Source organism: Mobula birostris, chromosome 24 (assembly GCF_030028105.1).
Source record: "Mobula birostris isolate sMobBir1 chromosome 24, sMobBir1.hap1, whole genome shotgun sequence".
Lineage (NCBI taxonomy): Eukaryota > Metazoa > Chordata > Chondrichthyes > Myliobatiformes > Myliobatidae > Mobula > Mobula birostris.
Genome location: NC_092393.1, coordinates 56,393,065 through 56,409,436, shown reverse-complemented (window position 1 = coordinate 56,409,436; position 16,372 = coordinate 56,393,065). Strand labels below are relative to the sequence as shown.

Genomic DNA, 16,372 nt, shown 5'->3' with positions numbered 1-16,372 from the left:
ATTCTGGGTTAAGTGGACCTCATCCCTCTGCGTTTCAGCCTGGCTGGGAGTCCTTCTCTTCTCTCTCCCCCCCCCCCCCCCCTCGCTTCCGGTCATGGTGATGAACTTTCATCTACTTGAAGGTGCTGTACCTGCTTGCTTGGGAGCTAAAACGACCAAGTCCTTCAGAAGGTCGTGAAAGCTGTAGTTCATTAAGTTGTTTTAAAAGTACATTGCTTAAAGGAAAACACCTGCTGCAGATTGCAGTGAGAGTAATTCAAAAGAAGTATATTTTGAAGTATTGTGCGTAGCCCGCAGAACATCGCTGTGGTTCATTATGCCATCTTAACAGAATGTCTTTTAAACATGGTGATTGCACCTGATTCCACCACCACTTCTGGTAATGAGTTTCAGGTATTAATCACGCGTGAAAAAAATTTTCTCCCAAGATCTCCTTTAAACCTTGAGTTTGTTCCCTCCTCTTCCCTCATGTTATTATAAATCTGATTCTTATTCTTTTTTTTGTTGTCCTTAACAGTGGGGGGGGGGGGAGATTTTGATCATCTACTCTACCTTTGTCTCTTGTATGTACCTTGAACAGATCGACTCAGCATCCTTCAATCCAGGGAAAGAGCCCAACTAAATCCAATCTCTTCACCATAAGACTAAAGTCTTCCAATCCAGGCAGCATCCTGGTAGATCTCCTCTGCATTTTCTTCAGTGCTACCACATCATTTGCATAGTGTGATCAGAACTGTATGGTGTACTCCGTGTGGTCTAACCAGTGTTTTGTGAATCTGCTACATAACCTCTTAGCTTTGTACATTCTGTGCTTCAACCTCGGGCATATTCATTTTGCACTACCTTTAGTGCTGCTCTTGCGGAACTAGTCTCTTCAGCCCAAAGGCCCCTCTAATTATCAAAATTTCTTAGCTCCCTTCTATTTACAAGATATGTCCAACTCCCTTTTGACTAAAAAAAAAAAATGCATCACTTGCCAGGATTAAATCCCACTTTCCATCTGACCTATACCTTGTATTAGCCTTTGACAACCTTCCTTTGCTATCCATAACGCTAATAATTGCCATGCCATCTGCAGTCTTGATAATCATACACCTAACATTCACGTCCAATTCATTATGCATCACAAATAGCAAGGGTCCAGTCATCGATCTCTGCAGTACACCCCCAATTACAAACTTCTAATCAGAAAAACAACCTTGCATATTACCACCCTTTGCCTTTCATCACCATGACAATTTTGGATCAGGATAGCTGGTTATGTTCCCATGTACCATAATCTTCTGGACCAGCATACTACATAGGACCTTGTCAAATACCTTGCGTTTTTGTTTGACTTGCAATTGACCTTGTTTTTGCATGTAGATCTTTACCTTAAAAGATATCCTAATCTTTAAGTTAGCTCTTGCAACCAGTTTTACAATAAATAAATTTGGAATTTATTTATCATCTCTAGTTCTCATTGAAGTGAACAAATAATAGAGCGTGTTAAAGTCATGTTTCACATGAATTGGTTTTCCTCTTGTGAAGTTTCAAAGTTGTTGACAATTTCTTCAGGTGCCATTTTAATAGTGTTGGTTGGTTCTCAAAAATTCTAAGTGACCGTTTTGAAAGGGAGAACATTTATGGTGGGTGCTGTCAAGCTGCTTAGTGATCAGATATAATTAATATGCATTTAAATGTGATCTACAGATTGCTATTAATCAAGAACTATATCATCTTAGTTTCAGCTCGAAGTGCACAGTGGTGGATTCTGATGGAAGCATTTGTTTTGGAATTTGTGCACCATTTGTTTGCCGAAAATGTTTTGGTACACTTGACAGGTTTCATAACTTATTCTTCAAGCTTAATCAGTGTTTGAACTTGAACATGTGTTGCATGTATACAGTGGGGCAATTCATTAGTAATCCAGGTTATTTACACGTGTTCTGTGCTGTTGGTTTAAATGTTAAGTTACATTTAAACTGGGATCACGTGTCATGAATTATTTTCTTTAGTATATCTTTCAAATCATTGTATTTCGTATTCTTATGATCATTGGCCTTGTGCATAATACTGTGGTGGCCCATACTTGAGAGAAGTCTCTGGTGCAAAATAGTTTTCACCTTGTGATTATTGACATGCAAAGTATTTTGGCAGAAAAAACAACTCACTGGTATGGTTCTTGTTTTCAAGTTTTCCTTGCTTTCTCCAACTCATCTCCATCTAATGAAAACCCATCAAAATTCTTGGCACCTTACTAATGCCAGTACTAATTTTAACAAAACCACTTGACTGTGATATTTTAAAGGAAAACTTTTAATTTTGGTTCTGTTTACCTCTGGGCACAAAATATTTCAATGATTTTCATCTTTTACTCTCACCCTCCAGTAGCTGGAAATAATTCCATTTCACTATGTGGCCCATCAGTTGATGTAACAGCCCATGTTTTTCTATTCATTGATATAACACAATTAATAACTTAGGCTGTGCACTTTTTTATGTGGCTTCATAGTTTTTGTTATTATTTAGGCAGCAACTTTGTCAAGTAGCAAATTTGGATATAGGCTAGAAATGCAGAAAATAGAAAAAATATTTACTAGTAACACAACAGTTTTTAAAAAAAAAATGCCTAAGGTATTGGAGCAGATGCCCATCGAGTTGGATCCAGCTTTGGCTTTAGATGACTGGTTTTGTGCTAGGGTGAAATTTATTGTAAAACTGTTTAACATGGTGATGGGTTCAGTTTTCCAAGGATACTTCTACCTTTGTTATGACAAGCACAAGGAAATTGCATATAAGTAGATATAATGGAGGATTTTCTGGATAAATTGCTTAAAGTAATCCATGCTGCCTAGCTTGAGACATTGCGGAATCAAAATTGCTATGAAGCCTGATGCTAAAGGTATATTTTCCATCTGCACTCTTGAGAGATTAAATCACAAATGTTAATTGACTATAAATAAGGAGAAAACTTAATCAACACACAAAAGTTGCTGGTGAACGCAGCAGGCCAGGCAGCATCTCTAGGAAGAGGTGCAGTCGACGTTTCAGGCCGAGACCCTTTGTCAGGACTGGGTCTCGGCCTAAAACGTCGACTGCACCTCTTCCTAGAGATGCTGCCTGGCCTGCTGCGTTCACCAGCAACTTTTATGTGTGTTGCTTGAATTTCCAGCATCTGCAGAATTCCTGTTGTTTGAGAAAACTTAATGTACTGTTGTCTGTTACCAGCTGATGTAATAATGGGTTGTTACGTCAGACATGCTTATCAGATTGCGTAGCAAATTTTATTGGTAAACTGGTCCCCTGTTTAATGCAACATCAATTAGTTTTTGTACCAATTACAACTTACTTTTAGGTGTTATAAATCGTGATCTTGGGATTTGTATACATTTGATGTGAGCTGTTGCAACCTTTGAAAGTGGCCTGACGACAATTCTTGAATTAAATGTTCAAATATTAACAGTTGCAATTCATTAAATTTGTTTTTCCTGCTGTGCTTGTAATATAATCATAGCACAGGTGAAATAATTGACTCAGGGGAATTGTAACACAATTAGCACTTGAAGAAGGAGTTTGAATGACATATTCTTTGCTGCTGTAGAATAGAGTGTTGGTAGCATGAGTGAAAGTTACTTCACCCCTGCATTCAGCTGTTGTATGTATGGACGTGTGGTATATGGGTTCGGGATATCTCACCTCACCTGCAGAGGACTTTGGAGAAGGAGAGGTAAGATCCAGTTGTTTATTTTATTTTTCTTATTTTGAGTTAAAAGTCCTCCTGGCCCTTTGAGCCACACCACCTGGCAACCCCTGACAACCTGATTTAGCCCTAACCTAACCACAGGACAATTTACAAAGACCAATTAATGTACCTGATATGTCTTTGGACAGTGGAAGGAAACTGGAGCACCCAGGGAAACTCACTCTTTCCACAGGGAGGGTGTACAGAGACACTGTGCAGACGGTGCTGGAATTAAATGCTGAACTCTGATGCCCTGAACTGTAATAGCACCACTACACTATCATAGCGCTCATGTAGGCACCAACAATGTGGAGAGACAAAGGAAAAAGGTCTGCTGAGGGAATTTGAGTGGTGGGGGACTAAATGAGAATGCAGAAGGAAAAAAGGTGTTTGGTCTCTTACGGGTTAATAAGATTAGAGCACCAAATGTTTGGCTCAAAGAATGGTTTGGGAGAAGTGGGTTTGAATTTGAGGGACATTGACACCTGTATTGGAGAAGGAGGGAGCTGGTCTGATAGGATGGGGTCCAACTGAACCATGCTAGGACCAAGGTCCTGGCAAATCATATAACTAGGGCTGTAGATAGGGCTACAAACTAAAAAAATGTGCGGGGTGGGAGTGGCATTAGCAGCTTGGAGAAGTATGGATAAAGTAGAAGACAATGTGAGTGTAGGAAAGTTTACTTGAAGTTTCTAGAATGAAAAATAAGACAAAAATATTTAGAAGGGGATAAGAATTTAACTTCAGGCAACATGGAGATGAAATTAAAAAGAAGGGTGAGAATACAGGACAAAAGATGTTGGTGTGAATGCAAGAAGTTTATGAAGCAAGGTAGATGATTATGTAGCGCATTTAAAATTGGCAGATATGACATTGTTGACATCTCATTTGTGGATGAAAGAAGATCACAGCTGGGAGCATCAAAGCAAAGTGATGGCATACGATATAGCAAAAATTAGTGGGAAGCTAAAGGATTGGGAAGCTTTTAAAAACCAACAAAAAACACCAAAAAAAAAGGAGAGGGAAAAGATGAAAAACTGAAGGTATGTTAACCAATGATATAAAAGAGGATACCAATTTTTTCCCCAAATATTTAAAGAGTAAAAGAGAAGCAAAAGTGGACATCAGACTGCTGGGAAATGATTGAGAGATAGTAATAGAAGCAAAGAAATGGCAGACAAACTGAATAAGTACTTTGCACCAGTTTTCACTGTGGAAGATATCAGCAGTATGCCAGAAATGTGAGAGTGTGAGGGGGCAGAAGTGAGTATAGTCGCTATTACTAAGGAAATGTGCTTGGGAAGCTGAAAGCTCTGAAGATAGATAAGTCACCTTGACCAAATGGACTACATCCCAGTGTTCTGAGAGAAGTAACTGAAGAGATTGTGAAGGCATCATCAGTGACGTTTCAAGAATCACTTGATTCTTTAAATGTTCCAGAGGACTGAAAAATTGCAAATGTCACTCCACTCTTTAAGAAGGGAGGGAGGCAAAATACAAACAGTTAAAAGCCAATTAGCCTGACTTCTGTGGTTGAGGAAGTATTAGAGTCCATTATTAAGGATGAGATTTCATGGTACTTGAAGGCACATGATAAAATAGGCCTAAGTCAGCATGGTTTCTTTTGGGGGAAATCTTGCTTGACAAATCTGTTGGAATTCTTTGAAGAAATAACAGTCAGGATAGATAAAGGAGAGTCAGTGGATGTTGTTTACTTGGATTTTCAGAAGACCTTTGTCAAGATGCCACACATGAGGTTGCTAAACAAAATAGAGCCTGTAGTGTTACAGAAAAGATACTTTGCATTAATGGAAGATTGGCTAGCTGGCAGGAGGCCAAGTATGGGAATAACAGGGGCTTTTTGGCTGCTGATGTTTAGTGGTGTTCCACAGGGGTTGGTGTTGGGACTGCAGCTTTTCACACTATATGTTAATGACCTGGATGAAGCAGTTAATGGCTTTGTGTCAGGTTTGCGGATGATACAAAGACAGGTTAAGAAGCAGGTGGTTTTTAGGAAGGACATGGACAGATCAGGAGAATGGACAAAGAAGTGGCAGTTGGAAAACATTTTGGTAGAAGAAATAAAGGCTTGGAATATTTTCCACTCGAGTATCAAATTCAGAAATTGGAGGTGCAAAGAGTGTTTTGGTTGTAAGAGTGAAGAATCCTATTGTCTTCCCAACCTGCAGTCCACAGACCCCTCAGTTAATGGTAGGGGTCCATGGCATTTTTTTAAAAAAAATGGTCATGAACCCTTTGATTAGGGCCTTGATGAGATTGCATCTGGAATATTGGGTACATTTTTGTTCTCCTTACCTAAGAAAGAATGTATCTCCCTTAGAGTAGGGTTTCCCAACCTGGACCCCAACCCAGAGTTGATAGACCCTTTGGTTCATGGTAAGGCTCCATGGTATTTTAAAAAAAAAAAAAAAAAAGGTTTAGACCCCCTGCCATAGAGGAAGTACCGCGACAATTCGCCAGATGTTCCTAGAATGGCAGGTTTGGTGCATAATGAAAGATCAAGTGGTTTGTGATTGTATAGTCTAGGGCAGGGGTCCCCAACCTTGTTTGCACAGCGGACCGGTTTAATATTGACAATATTCTTGTGGACCGGCCGATGGGGGAGTGAGGGGGGTTGCTCAAGTTCAACAGTGCGTGACAAGGAATGAGGAAAGGTGCAGCTGACTCGTATCGTTACATATCGCCAAATCATATCATCTCTTCGTGGCCTGGTAGCACATGCTTTGCAGCCCGGTGGTTGGGGACCATTGGTCTAGAGTTCAAAGGAATAAGAAAGATCTCTTCGACATTTAGAAATTTGTTAAAGGATTTGACTACATAGAAGCAGTGATAACATTTTCCCTGACTTAGGAGCCTGGAACCGAACCTAAAAATTACGACGCAGGGCACTTAGGATTGTGGTGAAGAAAAATGTCTTCTGTCAAAGAGTGAACTCTATCCTGACACATTTGTGTTCATTTTAAAATGGAATTAAGTAGTTTCCAGAAAAGGGAATGATGTGGAAATTATGCTACTTTGTAGTGCCAATGTAAAAGATCAACTAGCATCTTGATGAAAAGTGGAGCAGGCTTAATGGGTTAGATGGCCCATTCTTGGAACTGTTGCTTGTTTTATTATGTTTTTTAAAAGGCATTTAAAATATCCAAATTATAATGTTTTTTTTAGCATGTAGGTTATAAGAACATTGGTTGTAGGATGGTTTATTAAAGCAATATCCTTAATAACCTTGTTCATTTCCCTCCCACTTCCATTTGATTCTTATGAGGTATTCAATACCAATCTTGCTATTGGAAATGGTTTTTTAAAAGCACAAGTTAATTCTCAAGTTCTCTAAACTTGGAGGGGGAGGTGTGCAGTGCTACATGGTTTATACGATATACCTTTCCTTATTCTTCCTGCCCGTTATGGCACTAGTGTATGGGGTAGCAACGAAGGCTTCTTTCATTGCTGTTTCTGTAACAATTTATTTTATTTTTTGAACCAGTCAGGGTTGTTAGCCCTGAGCGGAACCCCTGAACCAGCAGGACCAGTGGACCACTCTTAGTCTGGCCTCTATTCTTTGACCTGTTTGGCATGGGTGACCCTACCAGCAATCAAACCACAAGGCCCTGACTCTAGCCAGCATAGCTGTGCAGGTCATTGAGCCACGCAAGCCTCCAAACCCTACGACAAGGTTGTGGTCCTCTTGGAGGCATTCCCTTAAGCCTTGCATTAAACATTTTGGTGTCACACAACACAGGATTTGCTGAATCTTGGTGTTTTTGCTTCTAATGTATTCTTTCTTGTACAGATTACCATCAAGCAGTACTGCCTTTCAGGAAGTGGGGTATTCATGTGTCCTGGAACAATATGGATACATTAATAGTTCAAAGTTAAAAGTAAATTTATTACCAAAGTACATATATATCACCATATGCAACCTTGAGATTCATTTTCTTGCAGGCATACTCAATAAATCCAAGAACCACAATAGAAGTAATGAAAAACCACACCAGCAGGGTGGACAAATGGTGTGCGACAACAAAAGCTGTGCAAATACAAAAAGATAGAGAAAATAATTATAATAAAAAGTAAGCAATAAGTATAGATAATATGAGATGAAGAGTTCTTGAAAGTAAGTTTATAGGTTGTGGAACAGTTCGGTGATGGGACAAGTAATGTTGTGTGAAATTATCCTCTCTGGCTCAAGAGCCTGATGACTGAGGGGTAATAACTGTTACTGAACTTGGTGTGGTTCCTGACCTCCTGTACCACTTTCCTGGTGACAGCAGTGAGAAGAGAGCATGACCAGATGATGGGAGTCCCTAATGATTGATGCTGCTTTCCTGCGACAATGCTCCTTGTAAATGTGCTCCGTGGTGGGGAGGGCTTTACCTGTGATGGACTGGACCACATCCATTACTTTTTGTAGGATTTTCTGTTCAAGAGCATTGGTGTTTCCATACGAGGCTGTGATCTAGCCATCCTATATATACTCCACCACAAATCTCAAGAAGTTTGTCAAGTTTTAGTTGCCGCGCTGAATCTGCGCAAACTCTTAAGGAATTAGAGGCGCTGCTATGCTTTCTTCATAATCGCACCTGTGTGCCGGGCCCAGGACAGGTTCTCTGAAATGATAACATTGAGAAATTAAAGTTGCTGACCTTTTCCATCTCTTCTCCAATGAGAACTGGCTCATAGACCTCTGATTTCCTCCTCCTGAAGTCAATAATCAGTTCCTTGGTCTTGCTGACATTGAGGAAAAGGTTGTTGAGGCACCACTCAGCCCCACTTACTGAAAGACAGCATGGGAATGTTTAAAGTGGAAGTTGACAGATTCTCAATTAGTATGAGTATCAAAGATTAGGGGGAGAAGACAAGAGAATTGGGTTGAGAGGGAATAATAAATCAGCTACAATCAAATGACGGAACAGACTAATTCTGCTCCTATGTTTTATGGTCTTATGTAAAATGTAATGTTTGGGTGTTAACGTGAGGAGAAAAGTGTGATCGTTACAATACACGATGTCTTTATGCAGCCTTGGAGTAGTTTGCAATATCTGGCATATGTCCATGCTAAATCATTCACGTTAAGTGTTGTATTGGACAGGTGCAGTGTAGGTTTCCAGACAGCTGCAGGAATGCAGGCCATGATCAGGAGCTCCCCCTGCAGCTCAGCATACTTTTGTATGTTGGGATTCCTGTAATTTCCATGATTACTCTGGATTTTTTTGTCTTAATATAAATTATTCAGAACTTTGCAATGTCATTTGGAGATGGGTTCAAGCCTGTTTTCAACAAACATGTATGTTACTGATTTAATCTGAAATTTAACAAAAAAGTCATCAGAAATAATTGCCACAAAACCCCAGATTGAATCTAATACAATTGAATCTTAAGTGGCCTCTGAAGTGGTCAGGGAAGCCAGAGATGCCAACAGGGCCCAAAAGATGCATTTAAACAATATTTTGTTTTGGATAGCTATTTACCCTTTGTTATAAATGGCTACAAAATGTGGAAGTGATAGAAAGCCACAGTGATCCTTTGGTGATTTAATATTCTGTCAGGAAACTAATTGTTTGATTCATCTATAGATTTTATCTTTACCAACATAAATTATTGTGTGTTATGTATGGTATGTGTACTACTGTGTTTGCACCCTGGTTTGGAGAAACATTGTCTCGTTTCTCTATACATTATATGGTTGTATATGTTACATACATGTATATAGTTAAATGACAATAAACGTCTTGTTTGCTAACTGGGAAATTACAGCTGTCTTATATCGAAGGTGAAATACGGTGGTAGAATTCACAGGATAATGTTAGCCTTAAAAGGATTACCCCAAAGAATTAATTAGAAGTGTTTTGCAAATTGACCCAAGTTTCACCTGGTGAAACTTGGATATAGATTGAAACATGGAGCAGTATGGCACAGTATGGACCTTTCAGCCTACAATGTTGTACCAATCTACATAAACCTACTCCATGATCGATTTAACCTTTCCCTCCTATACAACCCGTAACTCCCCATTTTCTTTATATCCATGTGTCGATGTAAGTCTCTTAAAATGTCTCTATCGTATCAGCCTCTACCACCACCCCCACAGTGTATTTGAGGCACCTACTACTCTCTGTTTTTAAAAAAAAAAAAAAAAAAAAAAAAAATGACCTCACCCCTGAATTTTCTTCTAGTTACCTTAAATGGATGTATTGGCTATTGCCGCCCTGAGAAAAATGTACTGGACTCCCATACTCTTAGACATTTCTATCAAGTTGCCTCTCATCCTCTTGTCACTCCAAAATGAAAAACCCTCGCTCGTTCAAAGGCATGTACTCTAATCCTTGTAATTCTTATAATCTCCTTTGCACTCTCTCTGAAGCTTCTATATTCTTCCTATAATAAGGCAACTAGAACAGAACACAATACTCAGCGTAGTCCAACCAGTGGCTCATGAACTTAGTCCCCTGAAAACGAAGATCAACACCTTGCCCGACAACTTTGAAGGATCCATGGATTTGGACCCCAAAATTCTGCTGTTCTTCCACACTGCTAAGAATCTTGTTATTAACCTTGTGCTCCATTTTCAGGTTTGATCTTCCAAAGTGCATCACTCACACTTTTCTGGAGTGAACCCCATTTGTTACTTCTCCCTCCAGCTCTGCATCCTGTCAAACTACAACATTCTGCACTATCCACAACATCGTGAAACTTTATTTCATCTGTAACTTTACTAACCCACCCTGCCACTTTCTCATCGGGGTCATTTATAAAAATCACAGAACAGATCCCTGCAGAACACCATTGGTCACCAACCTCTGGGCAGAATGTGCTCCATCTATTACCGCCCTCTGTTTTGTGGGGACAAGCCAGTTCTGCATCCATGCAGCCAAGTTTAAATGGATTCCATTCCTTATGATTTTCTGGATGAGTCTACCATGGGGAGTCTTGTCAAATGTTTTACTAAAATCCATAAGTACCATACCCACTGCCCAACCTTTATCAGTTTGCTTTGCCACCAAAGAAGTTTGATACGTTGACTGCTACCTCTGAATATGTATTTTTTCTGTTTAATTTATTGCTGAATCATTCACAGATTTTCATTTGCCCTGAAGTTGTGTTTGTGCATTTCCTTCAATGCTGTCTTTGGGGGTAGATTTCTGCTAGAGCTGGTTTCTCAGGGCAGTTGGCCATCTGACAGAACTGTGACAGCTGGTGATGCTCCTCCCTTGGCTCACTGGCTCTCAAAATTATTGTTTAAATTGAATTTTTGTCAGTGTCATAGGAATACACACATGCAATCATACATATGTGCAAACAGAATTTAAAACACTAATAAAATGCTCCACTTTTTTTTCCCCCCAACAACCAGTCTCCTTCATTTTATTGGGCCCATTGCAGTTCAGTGCATGTTTTTTTTGCTTGAAAATATACAGAAGCTCTACAAAGAGTCCAAAAGCAACACAGGTGTTCTGTGGCTAGCACCTTGCTGAGTAGAAGCTTGTGCTATGGCATCTGCTCTGCACACAATAATGGGCACATCTGCTGGCATGTCTATGTGGGTCACAATGGAAGACTTGCATCTTGTCTTTTCTAATTAAATTGTACACAGTGACAAAGCCAATCCAAGACACAAAGAACATGAGTAGATAGTTTTGCTATGAGTCGAGTTTGGGTAAATTTGTTGTATCAGTTTGAAACTGAATCTAAGCCCATAGGTTTATATGTTGCTATAATTGTGTTTCTGGTAAAAAAAAACAAACACACTTAACATTGCGAGAAGTTATGGTTATTTCAGCCAGATTTTCTGTTTCCTTCAATGTTTAATCTTACTCAAATTTGATGCACGCTGTACATTCAGTTGCTCACTTAGCATGAGCCTAAATACGTCCTCTCATATTCAAGCCATTGATTGATATAGCATTGTAGATGGAGACCTTTTAATTTTTCATTTAATTTGGCCCTAAGTGAGAGTGCAGAGGAGCTGCCAGCACAAGTGGTGCGTGCGAGCTCGATTTCAACGTTTAAGAGAAGTTTGGAGAGGTTAATAATGGAGAGGTTTGGAGAGGGTATGGAAGGTCATGGTCTCAGTGCTAGTTGATGGACTAGGCAGTTTAAATGGTTTCAGTATGAACTAGATGGACAGAGGGCCTGTTTCTGTGTTGTACTTTTCTATGTCAATGACTTTAATGTTTTAAAATAATACTTTTGTTACTTGCTTTAAATTTTATTTTCTTGATATCCTTTATCATCTACTTCATTACTTTATCATCTACTTCATTACTTTATCATCTACTTCATTACTTTGTTTCTTTGAATTTTGAGCCTGTTTTCTTTACTGCGAAACAAGCGTATTTATAGCATTGTGGTCTTTAGCATTCTCCACGTTAATCTTGAAGGCCGTAAATTTCTTAAAATCTAGTAGATGTGATAATTCATCAGATTATCTTTTCAGTTTTTTTCATATATCCATGTCATATCAAAAATGCATGCATGGGTGTTGTGCTTTATTTTTAAATAATTTAAATTTAATTTTTAAACTTTTTTCTGGGTAAATAAGGGCTGAAGAGAACTAATCATGATAGTATGTCTGGTTAGTTGGTAGGCAGTTTGGCTGTTGACTACCATTTATTAAAGCCTAGTTGACTGGAAATAGCTGATAAAATAAAAAGGTGACCCTTCAGAGTGAATGAGGTTAAGCATAGGATCCTGGTGGACCCATTGTTTTAACCTGTACTTGTCCCACAGAGGGTATTTTCCCTGCCATTTAGCACTTTCTCTGCTTACCAAATTTCTTCCCAAATATGTCCACCTCCACCTTTAATACCCTCGGCCATTTTGACATTTTCCATTGAATTTCTCCACCTCTAGTTCACCTTCATGCCCAATACCTCTGCATCTCCAGTCCACGCTGTAAAGGGTTTGTCATTTGTATCAGGGAGAGGTTTGATCCTTCATCACTACTCTTCTTCACATGGTTGAACTCCTCCCTTTTCCAACTCAGAGGTGTAGTTATGTCTGACTCTTTGTGGTATACTCAGAACAGGCTTTGTTTCAGTACTACTCGGATCCCCTCAGTTGTTCACCATAACCCCTCTCACGTTTCTGATACAAGTTGACGTCTGTAAAGTTTCATCCCCTTTGCTGCACACACAAAAAGCTGGAGGAATTCAGCAGGTCAAGCTATGGAGGGGAATAAGGTCTCAGCCCGAGATGTCTCTTCATTCCTCTCCATAGCTTCTTCCTGACCTGCTGAGTTCTTCCACCATTTTGTGTGTGTTACTCTGGATTTCTAGTATCCGTGGAATCTCTTGTGTTTATCATCCCCTTTGTTGCCAAATTCAACTCTGCTCTCACTTTTATGTGGTCTATTTCTGAGTCTTCCATTTGCTTTCTTGGCTTCTGTAAACTAACCCCTGAGATGGAGAAGGCTCTGGGAACCTGTGAGCTTCCCTATTGCACTATCGGCAATGTGTTGACTAAATCTCTTTCTACTTCCTTTAATGACTCCGCACATCTCTTCAGTTTCTCCAGATCTGTCGTATCTGTTTATCTTATCTAACCTCCCATTTCAGCCATCTGAGGGAGTTTGTTCTTTCAGTGACTCTACCATTTTCAGCAAAACTCACTTCTTTACTCTTGCAACTCTCGATTATACTTTCTCTTGCATTTTGCCACTTCCCATCATCTAGCCCATCATGCTGTCCTAGTGAAGCAGCAATTTATGTAGTCTACAAGGTGCATCTTGGCTTCCAGTTATCTTTCTTACTCCATTCTCTATCTGACCTCTGCCTTTAGCTTCTGTTAAAATGAAGCCCAACCTAAGCTTAAAGAACTGTATCTCTTCAGGCTATGCATGTTCTATCCCTAGAGGTTTGGTAATGTTACACAACCTACCCTTCCAATTTGTGTCATATTGGGAAATTGTGAAGTCATTCATTCACTTTGAATGCTGCAGAAAAGCAGATTATTTATTAAGTGGTAAGAGATTTGGTAATGTTGCTATTCAAAAGGATCTGAGTAAAATCACAAGTTCCTGAAGGTGATTGGGCAGGTGCAACTGGAAGTAAACAATACTTCCCATTATCCAGACTCCCAAATAAAAGGTCATTGATCTGTAAATAGGTTTTTCTGCTTCACGTTTTCCATGACCTGCTTATTATTTTCAACATTTTCTTTTATTTCTGGTTTCCTGTAATTACAGTGCTTTGCTTTTCTCAGTTTCAGCATTACTTTCCACTTCTTTCCTCTATGTTCATTCATCACCCCTTCTTAATTTCTCCTTCAGACACATCAACTAGCAAGACTTCACTGCTTTTTTTTAGCTGCACTGTTACAGACTACAGCTTTCAGTTTCTCCACTCATAACCTATTCTGCAACTTAAAACATGCTAATGTTTAACTTTCCTTAGTCTGGGTCCATCCTGAATTAATCTTCACAGATGCTGCCTGTATTTCCTCTATTTTTTAATTTCTATTTTGGATGCACACGTGTTATGTAGGACACAAAATCCCGAAATTCGTATAGGAAAGTTCCAGAATTAGATGATTTCATATTTGTTGCTAAAATTGTTTTTTTTTTAAACCAGTTAAGATAAGGGTAAAATAAAGTGAGTTGCCTTTTATTATTACATCCAGGTTTAGTACCAGGAAAATAAATCAATGTGAAAATCGTCTACCATTTCCATAATGGTTCATTCTGCACTTGACAGTTTAATTTCAGTTTAAGATGATGAGTTTTAGCTGTCTTGCCAAATCTCTGCAAACTCGAAAGAAGTAGAGGCGTTGCCATGCTTTCTTCGTAATTGCACTTGCAGGCTGACCCCAGGATAGGATCTCTGAAATAGTAATACCTAGGAATTTAAAGTTACTAACCCTCTCCACTTCTGATCCTCTGATGAGGATTGGCTCCAGGACCTCTGGTTTTCCTCTCCTGAAGTCTACAATCCGTTCCTTGGCCTTGCCGAGATTTGAGTGAGAGGTTGTTGTTAAGACACCGCTTAGACAGATGTTCAGTTTGCCTCCTACATGCTGATTCATCACCACATTTAATTCAGCTCGTGACAGCGGTGTCATTCGAAAACTTGAATATGGCATTGGAGCTGTGCTTCATAAATGTTAAGCAGGCTAAGCACACAGCCTTGTCTTGCATCTATGCTAATGAAGATCATGAGGGATATGTTGTTGCACAAGGAGGTATTGAGGCCATGGTCTCAGAACTTACTAGTTTTGAGGGAATGATGATATTGAATGCTGAACTGTAGTTGATTAAAAGAATGTCCTGTAAGTGTATTGGAGCACCTAGCTGTCCTTCTACCTGCGTACAGGCAGAGGCTAAAGAGCAAAGCTTCAGAGATGAGGACAATAAATAGGTGGTTGCAGGAGGCAGAGGAGCGGCTCCTGCAACCACCTATTTGTTGTGGTTGCAGGAGCCACTCCTGAGTCAGCGGACTGGGCCATGGTTCAAGCACTCGTCTAGAGGTCTGAATGAATACAGCATGGTTGTAACAGACTTCTATTAAAACAGCTGTAGACAAGTGTGTCCCCACTAAATCATTTAAGAGTCTTCCCCAATCAGAAGCCCTAAATGAGCCATGATATCTGAAATCTGTTGAGGACCAGATCAGAGGCATTCAGGTCTGGAGACCAAGAAAGTTACAAAAGGTCCAGGTATGATCTTCAGAGAGCCATCTCGGGCAATGTGGAAATTTCGTACCAAACTTAAATCCAAGAAGGCTGCTCAACAGCTGTGTCAGGGCTTGAATGCTATCACCTCTTGGAAAGTTAAATCAAGCCACATGTGACACAGCAGGGCTTCTCTTCCAGATTAGATCAATGCCTTCTATGCTTGCTTTGACCATCAGAACATGGAGGAACCATCACAAGCCCCCCACATCCCCCAATGATTCTATGACTTCAGTCCCACAGAAAGCATCTGGACTAGGTGGGGTATCTGGCCACATACTAAAGACCTGTGCTGATCAGCTGTCTGGAGTGTTCACTGAGTGTGTGGTTAGAATTTTTGAGATGGTAGTTTAGGACTAGCCAGTTGATATGATGTTTATAGACTTGAGGAAGGCCTTTGATGTGTTACAGCAGAGATAATAAAACACAATTAAAGCATGTAGATTAAGGATTAACAGTCAAGAAATAAATATTAAATAAGCCATTTAAAATGAAAGGTGAATGCCACAGGGATTGGTGCTGAGTCTCCAGCTGTTCACCACTATCAGTAATTTTGATTTGGACTAGGGGGTCATGTACATCATTTAAATAGTTTTTAAAAAAAGTAGATGACATTGGTGTTCAGAGAGACTTGATAAACTTGGATGGTGAATCCTGATAATCCAATCTTCCGTCCGTGGACTCACTTCACACCGCATGCTGTCGGAGCAGTGCTGCCAGGATAATCAAGGACACAACCCACCCAGCCAACAGACTTTTCGTCCCTCTTTCCTCTGGGAGAAGGTTCAGGAGCTTGAAGACTCGTACAGCCAGATTTGGGAACAGCTTCTTTCCAACTGTGAGATGACTGCTGAATGGATCCTGACCCGGATCTGGGCCGTACCCTCCAAATATCCAGACCTGCCTCTCGTTTTTTTTTTTGCACTACCTTACTTCCCATTTTTCTATTTTCTATTTATGATT

At 39.8% G+C, this 16,372-nt stretch overlaps 1 protein-coding gene across 11 annotated transcripts in view; it reads left to right on the top strand.

The window, feature by feature from the left end:
* The window catches only part of bptf (bromodomain PHD finger transcription factor), a 173,669-nt gene that overhangs the window by 59,054 nt on the left and 98,243 nt on the right, over positions 1–16,372 (top strand). The window lies entirely within an intron of this gene.